Source organism: Mandrillus leucophaeus, unplaced genomic scaffold (assembly GCF_000951045.1).
Source record: "Mandrillus leucophaeus isolate KB7577 unplaced genomic scaffold, Mleu.le_1.0 Scaffold622, whole genome shotgun sequence".
NCBI classification, from domain to species: domain Eukaryota; kingdom Metazoa; phylum Chordata; class Mammalia; order Primates; family Cercopithecidae; genus Mandrillus; species Mandrillus leucophaeus.
Genome location: NW_012106720.1, coordinates 1,801,820 through 1,808,864, shown reverse-complemented (window position 1 = coordinate 1,808,864; position 7,045 = coordinate 1,801,820). Strand labels below are relative to the sequence as shown.

At 45.4% G+C, this 7,045-nt stretch overlaps 1 long non-coding RNA gene across 1 annotated transcript in view; it reads left to right on the top strand.

Annotated features, from left to right (window-relative positions):
- Positions 1-6,585, top strand: part of LOC105554023 — a 9,703-nt gene extending 3,118 nt beyond the window's left edge. The window contains exon 3 of the long non-coding RNA XR_001008260.1: positions 2,985-6,585. This is a non-coding gene — a long non-coding RNA (uncharacterized LOC105554023). The remainder of the gene's footprint in view (positions 1-2,984) is intronic.
- Positions 6,586-7,045: the final 460 nt, after the last annotated feature.

Here is a 7,045-nt window from a genome sequence, read left to right as displayed (position 1 = left end):
TAGCCAGGATGGTCTCGATCTCCTGACCTTGTGATCCACCCGCCTCGGCCTCCCAAAGTGCTGGGATTACAGGCGTGAGCCACTGCACCTGGCCAGGAGCTGTGTTTTTTAAAGGAAGAAGAGGAAGAAGCAATTTGGAAGCAGCAAGGGTGAACAAGTTGGGCATCTATTCTATTCCCTGGCTTTGAGCTGTAGGAAGAAAAATAGCTCTTACTTTGGGAGATCTGCAAGGGAAACAGAGCCCCGAGGCAACAGCCTAGTTTTCATTAGAAGAAGACAGGCCAGGTGCAGTGGCTCACATCTGTAATCCCGGCACTTTGGGAGGCTGAGGGGTGCGGATCACGAGGTCAAGAAATCAAGACCACCCTGGCCAACATGATGAAACCTGTCTCTACTAAAAATACAAAAATTAGCTGGGCGTGATGATGCATGCCTGTAATCCCAGCTACTTGGGAGGCTGAGGCAGGAGAATTGCTTGAACCTGGGAGGCAGTGGTCGTGGTGAGCTGAGATCTCACCACCACACTCCAGCCTGGCAACAGAGTGAGAATCCATCTCGAAGGAGAAGGAGGAGGAGGAGGAGGAGAAAAAGGAGGAGGAGGAGGTTAAGATAAACTTCAAAGAAGTCAAGGATATAGGAGTTTTTCTGATGATAGATCTTGACTCTATATGGCACGGTAAGTGGAAGGTTTGGAAGTCAGAAATGGAGTCAGAGTAAAATATGAAGTGAGCAGAATGGAGATGAGGGGCCATGTGCAAACTAATGACCTTGGGGACTTGGACTTTAGATGGTGGCCAAAGTAAATGGGCAGAGATCATGATCTCATTAGTTCTGGAAGTGGCCGAGAGAAAGGTGAAAGCAGCAAGTTATAGTCCAGAGTATTTGGCTTGGAACATATTCATTGTTACAGTCAGTTGGGATGTGCGCCTGGAAGACATGGGAGCCTCCTCAAGGCGACAGAGCTGGTAGGCAGCTCATGGAGCTGGGGCAGCTTGGAGTGGGACCTGGGATGGCTGCTGTCTCTGGTGGCTAGAGGTATAACATCAGAGCTGGGAGTGCACTAAAATTGAAGATCTTAAGGGTTTAGGTTTTCCGATAAAGTACTGGTAGGGGGCTGGGCATGGTGGCTCATGCCTGTAATCCTAGCACTTTGGGAGGCCTAGGTGGGTGGATCACCTGAGGTCTGGAGTTTGAGACCAGCCTGGCCAGCATGGTAAAACCCTGTCTCTACTGAAAATACAAAAATTAGCCAGGCGTGATGGTGCATGCCTGTAATACCAGCTATCCAGGAGGCTGAGGCAGGAGAATGGCTTGAACCCAGGAGGCAGAGGTTGCAGTGAGTCGAGAGCGCGCCACTGCACTCAGCCTTGATGACAGAGCAAGACTCTGTCTCAAAAAAAAAAAAAAAAAGTATTGGTAGGGAATTCAGATCAAAACTCAAAAGTCTAATGGCTATCTCTACTTCCTTGGAAGGAAGTAGAGATGGCAAGTACAGCCCACTGTATATGGAGCTGGCATGAAAAGAAGGGATAAAAGTTACGGTGATAACTTGAGGGTGCCTTTTCTAAGGGAAGAGAAAAGCGTGTTTATACATTTAGAGGAAAAATGTCAGAAAAGAGGAGATGGAAAATAGAGGAGCAAGGGAGATCAATGTAGGAGCAAAGCCCAGATTGTGGAGCAGACATGGGAACCAGACATTGAGTTCCCTGGCAGTAGGGATCAGCTCAGAGGAAAGGAGATGGAGTGGGTTCAGGTGCATATGTTAATAAAAGGAGTGGTGCAGGGACAGAAAGTCATGGGGTTCATTTCTCATTGCCTTCATTTTCTTGGTAAGGATATGTTTGGGCCATTATCTGAGAAAGGACTCAGGGTGGGGTGGGAGGAATTCTTGAGTGTAGTGAAGGTTTGAAAATAGGCAAAGAGGTATTCAGGAATGACTCCAGCTTTGCACAGGGGCTCCCTTTGGAGCTTAAATGCAACCAGGGATTTTCTGTTCTCTCCCTGCGGGCTTAAAAGCATCTTCTAACCAGTATATTCTGGGCTGGACTTGGCATCCCCAAAACATCCTTTGAGACTAGTAGCCTCCCAGGGGTCCATTCTAGAAGACTAAAGGTGGTCAGGGGAAGGGAGACTGAGAGGTCCTTGGGGATTAGTTGTCAGTTGTCTCAATTCTCTTTTTATTAGATTAAAGGGAAAACTGGGATCTACAAAGGGGCAAAGATTTGCTATAGATCACCCTGATCATTCATGTCTGCACTGGGATTGAAGCCCAGTTCTCCCAACTCCCAGAGCAGGATTCTCTACACTACCTCTGCTGTGTCTGCCAGTTCTTTTGGACAGCAAAGAGGAAATAGTCTTCAAAAACAATAGCTAAACCCTTCATTTGCTGAACTTTAGAAATCTATTTATTCCTTGTGTATTTTTCCTATCTGACAGCCTGTGGGAAAGTGCCCCAGAATGTTTATCATTATGAGTTGGAAGCCTTCGTTCATGAAATCACTCCTAAAGTCAAAATTTGTTTAACATCAGGGCACTTGAATTCTAACATGGGGAAGGGAAATTGAGGAAACTATATATATATATATTTGTTTGTTTGTTTGTTTTTTAAAGACAGAGTCTCGCTATGTCACCAGGCTGGAGTGCAGTGGCACAATCTCAGCTCACTGTAACCTCCAACTCCCTGGTTCAAGCAACTATCCTGCCTCAGTCTCCCTAGCAGCTGGGATTACAGGCACATGCCACCACACCCACCTAATTTCTGTACTTTTAGTAGAGATGGGGTTTCACCATGTTGGCCAGGATGGTCTCGATCTCCTGACCTCATGATCTGCCTGCCTCGGCCTCCCAAAGTGTTGGGATTACAGGCATGAGCCACCGCACCCGGCCAGGAAACTTTATTTCTAAGGCATTTACTTATAAGTCATTGTGGAAAAACTTCTCCCGGGATTAAGTTGACAGCTGTTTCTTTATTTCCTAAATATAAGGTCTCCCTGGAAGACAGGCCCATGAGGAGCTAAAGAAAGAAGTGGGAGGACAGAGGAGAACTCACACAAGATGTTTGCAGGAGGAAGAATTCAGATTGGAAAATAAAAATGGGAGAGAAGCCAGGGAGGGATGGGAAGAAAATAGAAGAAAGAGGAAGAAGACCAAGAAGGAAGAAAATGGACATGAAGTGGTTGCCTTCTTATGAACTCCCTGCAAGGGAAACAGAGCCCAGAGGCAATAGCCTAGTTTTCAGGAGACTCCATGGTCTCCTAAGTCTTATCCGTTGTACTTTACCCTCCAGACCAGGCTGGAATCTGAGCTTGGGATCGTCTCCTGCTCAAAAGCCTTCCATGACTCCCTTTGGCTACCATATTTAGTCTCAGTTCATTGACCACCCTTCCAAGGGCTCTCATCCTTGAAGTAGAATTCATTCCCTTGCCCAAAATCATCCCCTCATCTCTAGGCCAGCATGAGCTCTGTGTATTCCTCTCTTAAGATGCTCCTTTACCCAATTTTCTTCCCTCCTTGCCTTTCATAGCCAATCTTCCCTAAAATATAAGGCCCAAACACTATGAACTTTTTTCAGGAGGCTCTCCCAGATTCCATCCCATGCTGACTCTTCCTTTCACTAGATTCCTGTGGACACTGTTTCTCATGGGTTTTTTGGGCCTTTTCACCTAGTTGGGAGTCCCAGGAGGATAGGATGCTTCTCCCATGGCATGGCTGAGCACAGAACTCGTTCATGGCAGGTGTTTATTCAGGTATGAGGCTGCTAGTTTCTCAAACACACATTGATTCTGCCACTGTTCTGAGCAACTAGACCTCTCTCCAGGAATCAGCAATCAGTTTCCTCAAAGAGTCACCCCAGAAAATCTCATTTCAAAAAGACTGAATTTGCCACCAAATTTGTCCCTGAAGTGACTGTAATGATTAATTGTGTGTTAATTTGGCTGGGTGATGGTGCCTAGATATGTGGTCATGCTTAATTCTGGATGTTTCTGTGAGGGTGTTTTTGGATGAGATGAACATTTGAATCGGCAGACTTTGAGTAAAGCAGATTGCTCTTCATAATGTGAGTGGGCCTTATCCAATCAGTTGGAGGCCTGAATAGAACAAAAGACCCACTTCTCCCAGCAAGAAGCAATTCTGTAGCCAACCGAACTTTGGATTTGAACTGCAGCATCTGTCTTTCCTGGGTCTCCAGCCTGTTGGCCCACCTTGCAGAGTTTGGATTTGCCAGCTTCTAAAATCACATGAGCCAGTTGCCTAAAGTAAATCTCTGTCTCACACTCTCTCTCTCTCTCCCTCTGTCCACTGTGGAGTCCCCATTGTGGAGAGTCATACACCTTACTACAGGCAGGAAATCAAGGTGGTTAGCAGGAAAATGAGACCCAGGTACCCAGAACACTGAGCAGAAGGGAGCAAGGGCTGTAACTCCAAAGTTTACAATGAAGAGGTTAGAGAAGACAGGCAAGAGATGGGACAGAATGCACAGAACAGCATATGGGAACTGGACTTTGAACAATGGGTAGAATTTTGATCAGGGATAAGGGAAATATGATGAACACCTGCCAATAGTGGATGTCCACAATCTTTGAATACCCTTTCTTCATTTGATATTATCCATATTGAGAGTCTCAGGTTCTCAATGTATAAGCCAACAAACTACGTTTCCTGGCCCCTTGCTACTAGGCAAATAGTTAATTGTTTCCCCCATCAGACATACCCATGTCCAACTTTGGTTTGAAAGTTTTCTGTGAGAGGAAACAGCAATGCTTGCTTGGCCTACCTCTTTTGGTGGGTGAGGCAGCAGCAGAGGTGGGATGTTCCTGTGGCTGGTAGCCACAACGCAGTTTCCCAACAGGCAGAGCAGAGACCATGCAGGTCTGGGATCTGTGGCACTGGAGCTTCCTTATAAGGCCAGTTCTGTGGTGTGGTTCTGGGAGTTATTCCAAGCTCTGGGGCCCCAGTTTTCTCATCTGTGAAATGGAGAGTGTGCTGCCTCCCTCCCACTGAGCCAGCAAATGTGATGGAGCCTGGAAGGCAATCATGTGTGAGATAAAAACAGTAGCAGCTGCTGCCACTCAAAGGCAGGTCTGAAGAAAGAAAATTGGAATCAGAAAAAGGAAGAGTTTTCCAGGAAAACCTTTGGGAGGAAGACTCTAGAAGACCCACATTTCTTATCCTAAAGCTCTACCCAATTGGGAACAGGTGGGCAAAGGTTAGGGGTATGAGGATAGAAATTTCCTGGTGGTGAGTGGTCAAGGTGAGAATGTCCTTACTGCTTTCCTACCAACTCTCCTCACTGGCCTCTGTCCCTGGAAGACACAGAGCAGAGAGAAGTCACAGTTGGATACCTTGGGCATTTCTGCCTTGAATAAGGAGAAATAGTCTTTGGTGCCAATTAATTAAGCAAACTGATAGAAATTCCCTGCTTAAGTCACACTTTGCATATCCATAATCTCTGCACTACATTTTCTGTAAACTTTACCCCTGGGTAAAAATTGGTGAGCATTTAAATGCTTCCTCACATAATCTTGCTAAAGCACACTCTTGCCTATAAATATTCATGCCACTGCCAAAACATTTGCAAGCTTTCCCTAAAGGTGAAGTGTGTGTAATGTACTTTGTCTTCTGGGTATAAATATTATCCAATACATTTTGGTTAATATGAATATACTAATTATTCCTGTAACCCTTTTAAAAAGGGTCATCTTCATGATGTGAATTTTTAAAAAATGTAATTACAATAATTGGATACTTAATCTAATTAAAATTTGCTTTATCTTTAATGGGAATTTGTCTAAAGAGGCAGAATGACAATTGGCTTTTTGATAATGACTGTTTTCTTTCTGCAGGGGATCAAGTTGGTGAAAACTGGAGAACCAGGCAGTTTTGTGTCTGCCAGTTCCCTGGTTACTGGGCAGAGCAAGGCCAGCCTCTCTTCTTCTTATAATTCACTACTTAAGTAGTGAATATGGGTTGTGGTTACTGGAAAAGGACTAGGGGAACCTTTTGTATTCCAACAGATGAAGCTGCTCCTCTTCCTAGGAAGCAGTCCTTTGTTCTCCTGGACCTGTGATTGATCCACAGCAGGCATGTGATTTAAGCCTGATAGATCAGGTCCCTTGCTAGGCTTGCTGCAGCTGGAGAAGCAGCAGCTCCATGTAGCTTGGGGGCCATGGTGCTGGAAGGAGTTGTAATGGATGGTATAGGGGCTCCACTCATATCCCATTGGTTCACCCTTGAGGTCACCTGCAGACAGTCCCTGCACACAAACTTGAGTTCCTGTGTCTCTCTGCATAAAACTGTTCTTTGGCCTGCGTAGCAAGCTAGGGAGTTACTACTCCCAGAGCAACTCTCAAACAATGAAGGAGGGGAGTTGGCAGATAAACACCTCAACTTCCTTGTTCTTCAGCGGTTCAATTCTGAGTGGTGCTCCACACATTCTTTTTGAGGCATCCCAGTAGGATTGAGATCTACTTGCTCCAGCTGTAACCCACTGACACACCTGTTTGGGGTTTCTGCCCCTTCTTTGTCTCACTTACCTGCTCTCTCATTTTGCTTCTTGTGTCACCTTCCAAATAAAGTGGTACACCCAAACTTTTGCCTTGGAGTTTGCTTTGAGGGGAGCCCAAACTAAGATAGAGGTAAAGTTGGGGTTTCCAGGCAACTATTTTCTCTACCACGTGGAGTAGGCCTGTTTGAAGAAGATAAAAGAGAAGCTAGCAAAACTAAAGGGGGTGGAGAGTGAGCTTGGTGGTGCTGAATGGTTTCACTCCCAAGACTCCTTTTGCTCCCTCTCATTCTTTGATTCTCAAAGCTGCCCTGAACTCTTCCCAGGCATGTGAACCAATACATTCCTCCCTGTATGTGTTAAGCTTGCTTAAATTGGATTTCTGTCTCTAGCAACTGAAAGTATTAATGACTCTTACAAAGAATAAGTGAGTTCACATGCAAAGCATTTTGCATAGAGCCTGTCACATATTAAATATTACTACTGGTGCATATTATTATTATTTAATGTCTGACTTGCTTCCGGTCGAGACTATGGATCAAG